Genomic DNA, 15226 nt, shown 5'->3' with positions numbered 1-15226 from the left:
TTTGGGACAGAAGGTTGACAAAGTAGGGCAGGTGCACCCTGTTTGCTACTTACAGGTCAAGTGGGGCTTGTTGAGTTAGCCTGGACAATGTACACACTCAAGGGACTCTGCCTAACACTAGCCAGTGTCTGCACTGGAAGCCTTTTTTTTCCTGACCTTTTCCCTCTGAGCCCTGGCACTGATCCTGACCTTTGGTGGAACAAGGAGCGCGGATGGTGCTTGTGTTAGCGGACTTGGCTGCCACAGCAAAGCACCTCAGCCTGGAGGCTTAAGCAAGACATTCATTGTCTGAGGGGTTCTGGAGCCTGGAGTTCCAAGGTCAAGGTGTTGTCAGGGTTGGGTCCTTCTGAGGCCTCGCTCCTCGGCTCACAGACAAGCAGTCTTGTCCCTGTGTCTTCTCGTAATTGTCACTCTGTGTCTGTGTCCAAATATCCTTTTCCATTTTGCAAAGTATTTTATTTCTTTGAAAGAGACAGAGGCAGACAGATACCCTAATCCTATGGGTACTTCCCAAATGCCCACAACAACCAGGGCTGGGCCTGGCTAAAGCTGGGAGCCAGGAACTCACATCTCCTACGTGTGGGTGGCAGGGACTCCAGTACTTATGCCATCGCTGCTGCATCTCAGGATGCACATTAACAGAAAGCCAGATCAGAGGCAGAGCCAACACTCAAACCCAGGTGCTCTGACACGGGATGCGAACACCTCAAGCAAAGTCTGAACCACTGCACCAAATACCAGCTCCAAATAGCCTCTTCTTAAACAGGCCACAGTCATTTTGAATCAGGGCCACCCATGGGGACTCATTTAACCTGGAGACCCCTTGGAAATCCTGCCTCTAAATAATGTCACATTCTGGAGTACTGAGGACTGGGGCTTCAACCTACAAATTTCAGGGATGCAGAGAGTGCTGGGGCTGGGAGGCAGGGAGACAGAATTCAGTCCATCACAGAGTGCATTCCTCTCCAGAACAGAGTAGCAAAGGCAAGATGCATGCTGTTCTCGAGACCTTGAGCGGAAGTGGCCCATTCTGCCCAAACCCAGGACTTCTCAGAGCAGGGCGGGAATGCCAGGCCAATCCACTCACACTGCTGTATAATGGGGTGGGAGGGCCAGGAGCCAAAAAGTGCAAACCCCGCTTCCACAACAGGAGCACCCTCTAATTCTGCAACTCTCCCCACCTGCACACCTGGCCAAGAGGCCCTGGGTATCTGGACCAAGGATAGTGGCAGGGAGGAGCAAGGAAGGTAGGAGTGGGGAGCTATGTCTGTAGCAAGGAACAGTGTAGTTCCTGGAGCTACGTCTGTAGCAAGGAACAGTGGTCTTTCTACTTGCTACCCATTGAATTCTTTATTCAGTGGAGGATTAGCGCTTGTGATTATAAAGTAAATCGAAGGTATGGCATCGCAAAAAATTAAAAGAAAAATAAGAAAGGAAGGAGGAGGGATGGAGGGTAGGAAGTATAATTATATTTTTAAACTGTACACATATGAAATACATGAAATCTGTTTCCTTTATAAAAATAAATTAATTAATTTAAAACAGAGCTCACAGTGAATCGCTGAGAGTTATTTTCTTAGGCTGCACAGCAAAAGCTTATTTAACCCATGCAGTGGGTGAACTGCAGTGGGTGAATTGGGTCCCAAGAAAAGGAAATCCCGGTGACCAAAGTCCAGTCAAGAGGAGGAGCACTCTGCTCCTTCCGGGCCTTGCTCTGGGGATTTGCGATGGGCCCAGTCCTCTCTGTCCTCAGCTGTGTCACTCAACCCTAGTGTCACTCATTTCTGTGCAGATCCTCAAATGCCCCCATTCCAAAATGACCGCTCATGCTCTCTTCCCACCTGCAGTCCCCGTCTCTATACTGACCAAGGACCCAGTTCATGTGCGCAGTGCCTACAAGTTACCAGGAAGTACTGACAGGACAACTGAACGTGCCTGTGAACCTAAACAGGAGGAGGAAAAGGAGGAATAAGCCCCGAGATACAGCCAAGAGCGGCTGCAGGGCAGAGACTGTGAAGCAAACACGGCCCCTTGGCACCCCCTGGAAGCGCACAGCCCTGGAATGCAGCGAGTGAGGTCCGAGGAGCGCATTCCTGCTGGTGCTCCCCCACCCGTCCCGTCTCAGTCAGGCTCCCCCTTCTTCTCTGTCTGTAAGTCAAAGGCATCTGCCAGCTCCAAGCTGCAGACCCCACCACAGTGCCAGTGGGCAGAGGAAGGAGGGCCGGCAGGAATGGAGACTTTCCATGTCAGCCTTGGCACTTGATCTGCACCCAAGTGCCACACAGGGAGCTGGAGCTTTCTGGGTGCCCTTGTGTTGGCTCCATCACTTTCCCCAGTGGCAGAGCCATGACTCAGGCCATGGCACCTGGCTCCTGCCTCTTAGCCCCACCACCTCTGAGCCTTCGGTTTGCAGTCAGGGTTGAAGACTGTTCAGTAACTATATGAGGGGACTTCCGAAGTTCCTGGAAATGCAGGGCTTCCACAAAAGCTTTTACACCAAAATAAGTTTGTCTTTCAATCCATTTTTCCAGGACCTTTTATATAGGTAGAAAAATAATATGTCCATGTCAAGTTCTTAAGTCAAAGTGAGTGCCAGTGATGAATGGATACATAAATGATGACTGCAAAGAAGCCACACGGAAGACAACACATCCTGGTTGTGTGGGGGAAACAGAACTAAGCTGAGTGCGTTCCCTTCATGAAACTGAACACTTGGTTCCTCTAGGTCTCCCCAGGGCTCCCCAGCCCCTAGGCACAAACAGGGTGGGTCACCCGTACCACCCCTCTGTGAGTCACTGAACCAGTGCATTGGCCTGCAGCTGCAATCAGCAAGAGGCACCCCCTGGGGCGCTTGCAGCTGTGCCCCGGCTGGGAGCTTCGCAAGCAGAAAGCAGGGTGCATTTTGTGCTGTTCGAAGCTATGCGGTTATGTCCCTCAGCCCTGCCCTACTCTCGTGGAGCCCTTCAAAGCCTCACCCAATCCTTCTGCCAGTCCTAGGAGTGTTTCCATGAAAACGGTATTATTTCCCTTAGACTTCTTTTGCTCATGAACACTGCAGGAACTTCTTGAGGGCCTTCACAGTCTGGATCCATGACTCAGCACAGCAACACTGAGGCCTGTGGCTTGAGCAGTGTACACTGGAACTTCAAAACTTCCCGGGGCTGGAGGTGACACTCAGACCTCTAGAGTCCTCAGGTGGCCTTTCCTTCCTTTGACAAATAACCACTGAATGCTACTCTGTGCCTTGCATACAACAAGCTACACCATGCCCCATGCAGAAGTGAGAATGGCCCTTTTCCTGATGTTGAGTCACCCTCCCGGCTCCTTATGCCTCCAGATTCCCAGGGCCTGAAGTGCCCCCTCCAGCCTGCAGCTCAGATGCACATTCCTGGTGCAGGGCCAGAGGACACGTCTCCAGGACAAACACTACCCCACCAGCTGATCTCACCACACCACGTTCTGCCTGTCCTCTTTTCATAAATAAAGGCCATGCAAAACCACGCTGATTCTGGGCTTGGCTCATGTAGTTCATCCGACGCCCAGACTCATCTGTAACCCCAGCTCCTGCTCAATCTGGGAGCCCCCACTACCCGTGGAATGTTAAATAATGAGATAAAGAAGTAAATATTAGGTCTACACTCCCATAGAGAAGATGTCACAGGCAAAATGGAATGGGGACAGATTTCAAGGCTGAGGCTCTTGCGCCGTTTCGTTTCCTGGATCAAGAGGAGAAGGTAACAGAAGAAAAGAACCAGCCTCCAACTCTGCCACAAGCTTTGAACAACAGAATGGCTGCTTCTGCTGCTGCAGATCCAGCAAGAAAGTTTGGTTCAGGAAGAAAACATCTGAGAATGTGTTTTCAAGGGAAAAACTATAATTCCAACATTCTACCTCTAGAGTAGCAAAAGAAAGTTACAGTCTAGACAAAGAAATAAAGTCTCAAGGGGCCAGCACTGTGGCACAGTGGGTTAAAATCCCAGCCTACAGCGCTGGCAGCCCATATGGGTGCCGGTTCAAGTCCCAGCTGCTCCACTTCCAATCCAGTTCTCTGCTATGGACTGGGAAAGCAGTAGAAGATGGCCCAAGTCCTTGGGCCCCTGCACCTGCGTGGGAGACCCGGAGGAAGCTCCTGGCTCCTGGCTCCTGGCTCCTGGCTCCTGGCTTCGGATCAGCTCAGCTCTGGTTGTTGCAGTAATTTGGGGAGTGAACTAGCAGAATGGAAGACCTCTCTCTCTGTCTCTACCTCTCTCTAACTCTGTCATTCAAATAAATCAAATAATTATTTTTTTAAAAAAAAGAAAAAGAAATAAAGTCTCAAGAGGGTAGAAGAAATTGGGGGGAGGGTGCCTCGGGACCTCAGGAGGGATGCCTTTGGAACAGGAAGCAGGAGCCTTAGATGCTCCTCTGTGATGTCAGAGCTTTGGAACATTCCTGCTGCCTGGGGCAGCACTGTGGGGAGGCACAAGCAAGCAGAGGGGAGACCAGCAAGGAACAGTGCCAAGGCCAGATGAGGACGACACCCACTGGACCCTAGAGACACACTTAGGAAAGAGCCCTCAAGGACAGAGGCCGTGTAGGAATGTCAAGGGTGTCTGAGGGGGCGGTACCCCAAGGAAGGGGCTCTCTCTTCAGAGGCAACATGGCCAGGAGGCCACAGTGCGGCTAACCCAGAGGCAGCACTGCAGGAAAGCAGTGAAATGCACATGTCAGCTACATGAACTACAGCTGGAGTATCCCTCATCCGAACTTCTGAGATCCGAAATGCTCCAAATTCCGAAGCATGTGGAACACTGACATGACACCATATGCACAAATTTCCTCATCAAGCAGCTATCATGCCCAAAGCAACTAAAAATACTGTCTAAAATTACCCTCAGCTACGTGCATAAGGGGCATACGAGACATACGTGAATTTCATGTTTAGACTCGGGGCTTACTCCCAAGACTCACTATATGCAAACGTTACAAAACATTTCTTGTTCTGCAACCTTTCTTGTCACCCAGCATTTCAGGTAAGAGATAGGCAGCCTGTGTTAGCTGTGTGTCTTTGGGCAAACTGCTTGGCCTCTTGAATCCTCAGTCTTCCCAGCTGCAAAATGGGCAAACCTCCTAATGCAGAGTTGTGTCAGCCTTAGCTGTCATTACCATAAGCCATCACGTACCCTCAATGTTCTTACAATTAGTAGGTGATTTGATTTGTGAAAGATGTTTCCTCCTTTGGTTCAGTGTTCCAACGGTAAAGTTACAGTCATCAAATATAACCACCAAAGCGAAGGTTGGAATTGTTTATCTGTCAGGGGCCATTTGTTTATCTATAACATCATTTGTGGGCCCCACAAAGTTATCAACTTAAAAATGAGCCTGCTATAGATTTGTTGACTTTCAAGTCCCACCTGTTGTTGCCTCGGTAGGGCCAGACCAAGTGATTTTGCGAGCTTCCTATAGCCCATGTGCCAGACGCCCCCAACCCTTGCACCCAGGGGGCCAAAGGCAGCCCTTCCAGTTTGCCCATGGCTCTTTTCGAGACCTGGAGAGCTGCTGAACATTGTCAAAGATGAGAGCTGGGCCGTCTTGCAGGAAGGAGACACAGCTCCCAGCTCTGTGGCAGCGAACACCACTGGCTCCCTGCTGAAAAACCCACACCACCCTGTCAGCTCCCAGTCCTGAGCTCCCAGACTCGGACACTTGCCAGTCCTGCTCCACTACAGCTGAGGATGGGGCTACAGCCAGCCTGGCCTGGGGGAAAAATAAAATATAAACTTCCCAGGAGACTTCCAGGGAAAATGCTTATCTCTGATTAGACACTGAGAGGCACACAAGAAGTCTACTCTTTGCCAGTCTTCTCTCCTGCTTTCCAACATTGTCCCACCAGGAAATGATGTTTGCACCTGCCACTGAGATAACAGAGACACAAACCCAGAGACCAGACATTGTGGGACAATTGACAAAACCTTGGAAAACACTCATCCCTGGCCTTCCCATTAAAAGAGGAAGCTGTGTAAGCCACTCTCAGGAGGATGTGCTGTTACTCACATTCTCTTACCATTTATAAGTCAGACCAGCATTGCTGCTAAGAACACAGAGTGGAGACCTTAGGGAATCTACCTTTTCACTCTGGATGTGCAAGCATCGAGTCCTTGCTCAGTGAATGCCCAACTCCTTCCTAGGCACCCTTGCACTCATGCAGGAGTGCTTCCAAGTGTTTGAATTGCAAACGTCCCCTCTGAAGTCTCCTTTATTGATTTTTATTTATTTGAAATGCAGAGTTACAGAGAGGCAGAGGGAGAGACAGAGAGAGAGAGAAAGAGAGAGAGAGGTCTTTCATCTGCTGGTTCACTCCGCAAGTGTCTACAATGGCCAGAGCTGAACAGATCCAAAGCCAGGAGCCAGGAGCTTCTTCCAGATCTCCCATGCAGGTGCAGGGATCATCCACTGCTTTCACAGTCCATAGCAGAGAGCTGGATTGGAAGAGGGGCAGCCAAGACTTGAACTGGTGCCTATATGGGATGCCTGCACTGCAGGCAACAGCTTTACCTGCTATGCCACAGCGCTGACCCCTGAATTCTCCTTTATACTGGCATTATCCACCCCAGGTCATGGTATCACAACAGTCTCCCCCTTATTCCTAAAAGAAAGTCCCTAAGCAGACTGGAGGGGTGGGACCTCTTTAGCATGCTTCACTTCTGAAGATAATGTGTGAAATTTCCCAGAATGATGTGTCTGTCTCATGGACATAGCTGCGGATAATGCCGACCTTGACAGGCAGTGGGGGCCGATAGCCCAGGTTGGGGGCTGCAGCCTAATAACCCAAGATGTAGGTGACTGATGGAGCCAACTTCAGCTTCCATGGCAAAGTTGTGAATAGCTCCCTTTGCCCACGCTCAGATAACCACAGAATCTCGGTGATCAACGGACTCCTATCCAATAGAACTACACACTGAGTGGCTTTGATCTTTACTCTTGCATTATCTCATCAGTTCACACTAACCTCCACCAAGTTGCCCTTGGTCACACAGTGCTGTTTTCCTCTAAAACACAACAGAAACCTACTTTGAAAGAACCGAAAAGACTTTGAAATCATCTTTAAACAAATCCATAAGACCTCCCGAGAAAGTGAATGAGCACTTACGGTACGGAATACACCAAAGGGAACAATTAACACATTTTGACCTAAATAAACAACCCCAGAAATGGAGTCAGGATGAGGGCTTCGGAAATTTCCACTTAAACAGCAAAAATCTGGTTCTCCTCTTCTCATGTCAGGATATCATCATCTGTCCAAAGTTGGAGAACCACCACGAGTTAGCCCAAAGGCACAGGGAACAGACCTTTCAGATACAAAGATGAAAGTCTCACTTCCTTCACCTCCCTCATCCTCTCTGCCTCAGTCTCCATCTCCTGGGAGCAGAGAGAATCAGATAATCTCCCTAATACCTAGGCAGGGACAATTGACAATCATTGCACCTAATAATGGGGCTAGTACTGTAGGTGATTTCATTGTGCAAACATCCTAGAGTGTATTTACACAAACCTAGACCGAAGCAACAGATGCAGTGAATACAAGATGTGAGAGGTTGCTGCCTGCCTCCTGAGGCATACCATGTCACACCCAATCTTTTTTTTTTTGACAAGCAGAGTTAGACAGTGAGAGAGAGAGAGACAGAGAAAAATGTCTTCCTTCCATTGGTTCACCCCCCAAATGGCCACTACAGTCGGCACGCTGCGCTGATCCAAAGCCAGGAGCCAGGTGCTTCCCCTGGTCTCCCATGAGGGTGCAGGGCCCAAGCACTTGGGCCATCCTCCACTGCACTCCCGGGCCATAGCAGAGGGCTGGACTGAAAGAGGAGTGACTGGGACAGAATCCGACGCCCCGGCTGGGACTAGAACCTGGGGTGCCAGCACCACAGGTGGAGGATTAGCCTAATGAGCCGTGGCGCCGGCCCCCCTTTTTTTTAAATCAACAGGAGTACACTTTAAAGCAATGATTAAAAGTATAGTGGAGTAAATGCGTACCCCAATAAAATCACCTTTAGTATCATTATCCAGTATTGTGTACTGCACATCATTGTATATGCTATCCCATATAGGACTGATAAAGCAGTTTGTAACAGCGTTACCACACACATGTGAACAACACATGGCACAATGTGATGATGGCTACAATGCCACTAGGAAAGAGGAACTTTTCAGCTCCCTTATAATCTTATGGGACCACCATGGTATAGGCAGCCTGTCATGGTTGAGCCAGTCCTGGTTGGAGAATCATAAGTTAGCCCAAGATAATCTCCATAGAACACTCACCCGTGGTGTCCTGCCAGACACGTCTTCAATTGTTCAGCTCCTGTATTGCACAGACAGCTCTGCATAGCCCTGGCTCCTGGCTTTGGACTGGCTCAGCTCCAGCCCTTGCAGCCATCTGGGGAGTGAACCATCTGGTGGAAGACTTCTGGAAGACCTCTCTCTCTCTCTCTCTTCTCTGCCTCTGCCTCTGCCTCTCTGTAACTCGACCTTTCAAATAAATAAATAAGTCTTAAAAAAAAAAAAAAAAAAAAAAAACAACAAGAACTTAAGGGGGGAATAGAAACTGCTAGAGTCCTGCTCCTGAAATAATTTGGCAAAGGAGCCCAAGGAAGGGAGGCAGAGTACTCTCTCCTCTTCCTACAAATCCTTGTCAGCCTTAGCATGGCTGATTCTGGCTTTCCTCAGGAAGAATCAGGTCCCAGGCTTCCTGAGATGCCAGCAGTGACCAGGAGCACTGGACATGGTGCCGACTCAGTGGTGGCTGGCATCATTCTCACTTGGTGAGGTGGGAGAGCTGCACTCAGGGTCACAGAGGAGCAGGTGACACACTCTGCAGAGGCAGCCTGCAGGCTTCTCTCTCATTCCTAAGCAAACAATATGGGCACCGGTTCGAATCCCAGTTGCTCCTCTTCCAGTCCAGTTCTCTGCTATGGCCGGGAAGGCAGTGGAAGATGGCCCAAGTGCTTGGTCCCTGCACCCACATGGGAGACCTGGGGGAAGCCCCTGGCTCCTGGCTTCAGATTCGTGCAGCTCTGGCCGTTCAGCCATTTGGGGAGTGAAATCAGTGGATGGAAGACTTGTCTCTCTCTCTCTGTCTCTCTCTCCCTAACTCTCTCTCTCCCCCTCTGCCTCTCCCTCTCCCTCTCTCTCTCTCTCTCACCTCTGCCTGTAACTCTGCCTTTCAAATAAATAAATAAATCTTTAAAAAAGGAAGTAAATAAACAGATTATTTGTAATGGAAATAATTAGGATTTACACATGTCTAGTAACTAGATCTAAATCTGGGTATTGCTTCTTTTCCACTTCACTTTCAACCTAGACACTAGGGTACTAGCTCATAATGTACTTGAAATAAGACTTCTAAGAGGACATGGCCACTAAGAACCTAAATGCCTGTGAATGCTTCATAGCAGTCACCTGTTTAACCCGAGGTAAACCGTATTTCAGAAGGAATAAGTCAGAAATCACTTACCTTAGTAGCATGGTTGAGATCATCTGAACTTCGTGGAAGAAGACTTCCACCCTGTGCTCAATAACTGAGTGCATACAAAGAAGATGGCTGAGACCAAGTGGTCCCATTACCACCCCTGGCTGGCCTGGACTCCTGAGTTCAATAGGAATTACCAGCCTGGACTCCTGAGTTCAATAGGAATTACCAGCCTGGAGACTTGGGACAAGTCAAGTACTCCGGGGCTATTCTCTCCTTATCTTCATTAATTCCACAAGTATTTGTGGAGTGCCTACTCAGCAAAACAAAGTGCTCTCGCCAGATCACCTTCAGCTTCCCTTCCACACCCAGAGCCCTGGGAGCCTCTTTGGAGTCCATAGCAATGCCAACACAAGTGTCATTGTCACTTGCTGTCATTCAGTTCTTTGCTACCTGTTAAGTGGTAAGCTCTCACCACTTGTTACTTTTAAAGAAGGCTTAAGATAAGGGCCTCAGTATCCTGCTGGGAAAACAACATAGTCAATCCTTTGCATCCACAGACTCCCCATCTACTTCACATCAAAAATACTCAGAAAGAGGGGCGGGCATTTGGCACAGCCATTAAGATGCCACTTGGAACACCCACAAGCCATATCAGTTTGCCTGGGTTCAAGTTCTGCCTCCACTTCTGATTCCAGCTCCTGCTAATGCACACCCTGAGAGACGGCAGGTGATGGCTCAAGTACTTGGGTCCATGTCATCCACATGGTGGACCCAGATGGAGTTCCTGATTCCTGGGTTTACCCCCGGCCCACTCTTGGCTCTTACAGACATTTACGGACTGAACCAGCAGTTTCCACCTCCATCCAGAACGAGTTCTCATCTCTCCCCTATCTCTCTCTTTCTCTCTCTCTCTCTCTCTCTCTCTCTCCTTCTCCCTTCTTTCTGCCTTGCAAAGAAAAATGAAAACATACACATACAAATTTTTAAATGACCTGTATAAAAAAACTGAATATTCACAAAGAAATATTGTGTCTGCACTGAACAAGTGCACACTCCCTAAACACGGTTTAACAACTATTTACACAACATTTACATTGTATTAGCTATGATAAGGAGTCTAGAAAAGAGTAATAGTTTTTGAGCAGATGCACGAAGTTTCGTTCAATGCAATTTTGGGGTCTGCGGTGGATCCTGGTACCAGTACCCCACCAATATGGTGAAGCCAACTGTGTTCTCAAAACAGACACTAGCATTCAGTATTGCTGGAGTTCCAAGAAGAGAGAACATAGCCTAGGAGGCAGCCAAAAAAAAAAAAAAAGATTCCAAAGAAGCGGTGGGCATAAGTCAAGCTTTAATAGTGAGAAGACAGGTGGGAGAGGAGAGTGAACGTGTCCCTTTGAGAGGCTGAAACAAGCAGAAAGCACATCCACCCAATGCAAGCAGCAGACTCCGTGGGAAGGAGCAGACCTGAGTGAGAGAGAGCAGGCTGGAAGGAGCCGTGCAGTTCTGATGCTAACTGTGTGGGGTTAGATCCGATCTCAGAGGTGAGGGCAGGGCTTTCTGTGGGAGAATCCTTGCTTCAGACCCCAGCTGCCAACTCCGGGATTCCCAGCCCACTTGTGATGCATCCTGCAGAATTGCTGGAGAGCCCTCCAGCCCTTGCCTTGTGTGGTTCCCTAGGGCTGGGCCTGAGCTGTGTCTTTCAGTTACTATGATAACAACAGCAGCACTTCTCTGAGTTCCCTGAGCCAGTTTAGTGAGTTCTCAAACCTCAGCATCACCCTCCTGGCATGTCCACCACCAACCGCAGAAGCTCTGTCAAGCTTCGAGTGTCAGAGTATTTTTGGGGGGGTTTCACCACCGAGGCATGATTGTTGAAGCCATTGGCAATGTGACTGAACTCTGTTTCAAGTCCCACACCTCCTCCCAGAGGTTGGCAGTTCACACTGATATCAAGTGGCTCAGAACTGAACCCTTAATCACATCACATGGTGGTTTTTATAGCATGTCAGTGTCCACCCTGAAACTGCCAGGGACCTCACTGGTATAAACTCAGGCATCATCTCAGGGGTCCAACCAATAGCAACCAAGACACACTTGTCACTCAGAAAACTCAAGGGTATAGAGACTCCCTCAGGAACCAGGGAAAATGACAGGACAAAATCTTTACCGCACAACAATAGTTCTTTGGACATTTTTAACAGTTGGGGGATGCAAAAATAAGGACACAGTGGAGACATTAGAACCTTAATAACACAGAAAAATAGTAGAATAGGTACATGGGGATACTTTAGCCAAACACAGAAGAAAATTTAAATGCTATAGGATTAGTACACTGTAAACCATAAAAAATAATTACAATTTAATGCACGGTATGTTAAGGATTATAGGAAGAAAACAGAGAAAATCTTAAAAAGTAAAACCTATTGATTAAAAAATAGGGGTTTATTTATAAGATGGAAACTAGAAACAAAAGATACTCGAAATGCATATAACTATTCATTTTCTTGGAAGGAATCAAGCAACTGAGTGACCTATTTAGGCCACAGTTTTCACAGATTCAAAGGGGGAGGTAGGTAAGGCCCAAAGCATGGAGGAGGTGTGTCTAAGAGGTACCTTTCTCTCAAGTATAGGTGCCACCTGTTTTCAGAGCTCCCCATTTGAGGGGAAAATTTTATTACAGAAAATTACTCAAGAAATGGAGAATCCACTTTCTATTTCAAGTGATAATCTCTTTTTAAAAAGATTTATTTGTTTCATTTGAAAGGCAGAGTGTTAGAGAGAGAGAGAGAGAGAGAGAGAGTGAGAGAGAGATCTTCCATCCACTGGTTCACTTCCCAAATGGCCACACAGCTAAGGATGGCCCAAGCCAAAGCCAGGAGCCAGGAACTCTTTCTGGGTCTCCTATGTGGATGGCAGAGGCCCAAGTATTTGGGGCATAACTCACTGCTTTGTAGGGTGCATTAGCAGAGAGCTGGATCAGAAACAGAGCAGTCAGGACTTAAACCAGCACTCTGATATGGGCTGCCAATGTTGAGGACAGTGGCTTAACCTGCTGGGCCACAACTCTGGCCCTGTAGTGATCACATTAACTTACAACAGTGGAAGGGGAGGTGGCCAACAAGTGGCAGGACCACAGTGTGTTTAGTAAGTGGAGTTCAACTGATGGTGCATTGTGTATGGGATGTCCTTGATTTTCAGATTAGTTGATTTTTGTAAGCAAACAATGATCCCATTAACCAAGATGGAAAATATTAAGGAAAGGAGCAAATACACAGCTTGCCTGTAGATTTTGATACATCTACATGAATATGGAAAGAAAGTAATTAAAAAGACAAATCTAGGGTCAAGGGTCCAGAGTTGGTGTTTTTAATTGCTCACGTGGAAGCTCTTCACATTTAACACAGTGACTTTCCACTGGGAAAAAAAGAAAAGAGACTGCTATCCTGAGTTAATTACGTGTGTTAATATTCATATTTGCATGTGAGGATGAGTGGTAAGATGAATAGAAAATTGACAATAATTCAGACAGATGATAGTTATATTGATAGATAATATATGCATAGATTGGTGATAGATAATTAGTGTAGTAGGTATCACCCTTATAAATCAGCATCTTTGTCACTCAACTTCAAACAAATTCTTCCTGTGATTCTGTCTAGAGTATAACACGCATTCTGTACAAATTCTTTAACTAGGGAAGAAAACTTCCAAGAAGGAAGTTGACATTAATGAAATTCTACTTGCAGTTGAGTCTTTGCTGGGCATTTATTTATGAGCTATCTAATTTACTCCTCTTAATAACCCTAAAAAAACAGGCCCATAAACCCTATTCTCCCAAGCAAGGAGCATTCTATTCCAAGTCCCATGATTGATGGATTAGGGCAGGATTCAAACCCAGGTCTTCCTGATTGCAAGAGAGCTACTTGGCAAAACTGCAACCCCACTTGAGGGCAATGCATAATGTTACAAAACAGTTTTAGACCAGAACTTTTACTGCAAGAAGTATGGAGAAACTTCCTGAAAACTCCCTAAGCTAATATATTCTGATGATTCTCAATTTCAAACAAAAATGTTCCGTGCTTTCATCAGCAGCCTCAAAGAAGGGAAAGGCTGAAAAGATTGTGGAAACATCCCAAACGGCAACTCTTCTTAGTCAAGAAGAAAGAAAATGTATCTCCAAGGGAGGGGATGGGTAACAGGAGCTTTAAAAGAGAGAAACCCAGGGCTGGGAATTCAGAACTACATCCATGGCAGAGGGCTATGAATTTTTGGTGTGGGGGAAGTCCAGCACTGAAGCCTGGAAGAATTTTTGGAAGGGCAACTAAGCCACTGTGCCTGCATGAGAGGAGGGCTTGCCTGTGCTTCCTGGAACCATGGCTGACTGTGTTCCATTAAGAAACCTAGCAGGTGCTCTCAAACTCTCACACAGTAGCTCCCCTGTCCTTCAGGCCTCCAATGTTTGAGGGATGGAAAATTCACTCCTGTAGCTAAGCTAGCACTAGACCATTGTATTTTAGGATTATCTCCACTTGTCATGAGATTGACCGAACAAAATGTATGTGGGGGGACCAGCGCTGGGGAGTAGCAGTTAAGCCACCTCCTGCAACGCTAGCATCTCACATAAGCACAGGTGGAGTCCCAGCTGCTCCACTTCTAATCTAGCTTCCTGCTAATGCACCTGGAAAAGCACCTGCTAATGCACTTGGGAAAATGGCCCAAGTGCTTGGGCCTATGATACTCATGTGAGAGACCCAGATGGAGCTCCTGGCTCCTAGCTTGGGCCTGGCCCAACTCAGGCTATTGCAGGTATTTGCAGAGTAAACCAGAAGATGGAAGATCTCTCTCTCTCTCTCTCTCTCTCTCTCTCTTTTGCTACCTAACTCTGCCTTTAAAATAAACAAATCTGCAGAACAAAAATGCATATAGAGAGAATATATCTCAGGGGAACAAAGTAGCAGATAGAATCTTTGGACCAAGGCTACCTGTCCATATATGCTGAGCAGGCAGACCAGGACTCTGCTGTTTTGTTTCTAATGGCTGCTAAATTAAAACAAGTTCAACCGGCATGGCCCACGTCCACAAGTGTGCATCAGGAGCCACACTGTGTGTTTCAGATACAAGAAGGAGCACGTTTTAGGCCTTGTACTCAGAAGCCCAGTGGCTACATAGGCGGCCTGCAGACCTGGCTCCTGTCCTCCTGCCCTTGATACATCTACAAAGGGACTTGAGAAAGTCTGTGGAGAAATGGGATGCAAAGATAAGCTTATTTTGGTGCAAGGAAGCTTTGTAATCCATGAATAGATTATTCACATTATGCATTTTTCTGTGAGATTTTTGAAAACCCCTCCTATGGGAAAAAAAAAGTTGAGATGGACATTGTTCCAATCATACTACACAGAAATAAAAATCACAACAGCACAGAGTGCTGTAAAGAAAGGTTACAGAAAATCTGTCATAGCAGAAGCTCATAGACTGGAGCTCCCTGTGATCCTGTTTGAGTTCATATGGATGAGAAAGGGTATCTAAAGGAGGAGGCACGGAACAATCCAGGCAGAGAACAATACAGGGCGAAGGAAAAATTACAAAAGAGCCACAGACCTGAAAGTAGCAAGCAAGGGATGGCTGCAGAAAGAGAATATTGGAAATATTGGAAATACAAGTTGTCTTTCATTCTATTTTTATTTTCTTTATTTGAGCACCAGAGAGACAGAAAGAAAAAGTCAGGCAGATGAGAATAGAGATCTTCCATCTGCTGGTTCACTCTCCAAATGC

The 15226-nt window shown here is 47.2% G+C and overlaps 1 long non-coding RNA gene across 1 annotated transcript in view; it reads left to right on the top strand.

Annotated features, from left to right (window-relative positions):
- Positions 1 to 4444: 4444 nt before the first annotated feature.
- LOC138843705 (uncharacterized) overlaps positions 4445 to 15226 on the top strand; it is a 37816-nt gene continuing 27034 nt past the window's right edge. Inside the window, exon 1 of the long non-coding RNA XR_011378665.1 lies at positions 4445 to 5012. This is a non-coding gene — a long non-coding RNA (uncharacterized lncRNA). The remainder of the gene's footprint in view (positions 5013 to 15226) is intronic.

The sequence above is a fragment of the Oryctolagus cuniculus genome, chromosome 9 (genome assembly GCF_964237555.1).
Source record: "Oryctolagus cuniculus chromosome 9, mOryCun1.1, whole genome shotgun sequence".
Taxonomy (NCBI): domain Eukaryota; kingdom Metazoa; phylum Chordata; class Mammalia; order Lagomorpha; family Leporidae; genus Oryctolagus; species Oryctolagus cuniculus.
This window is presented reverse-complemented; position numbering and strand designations above follow the sequence as displayed.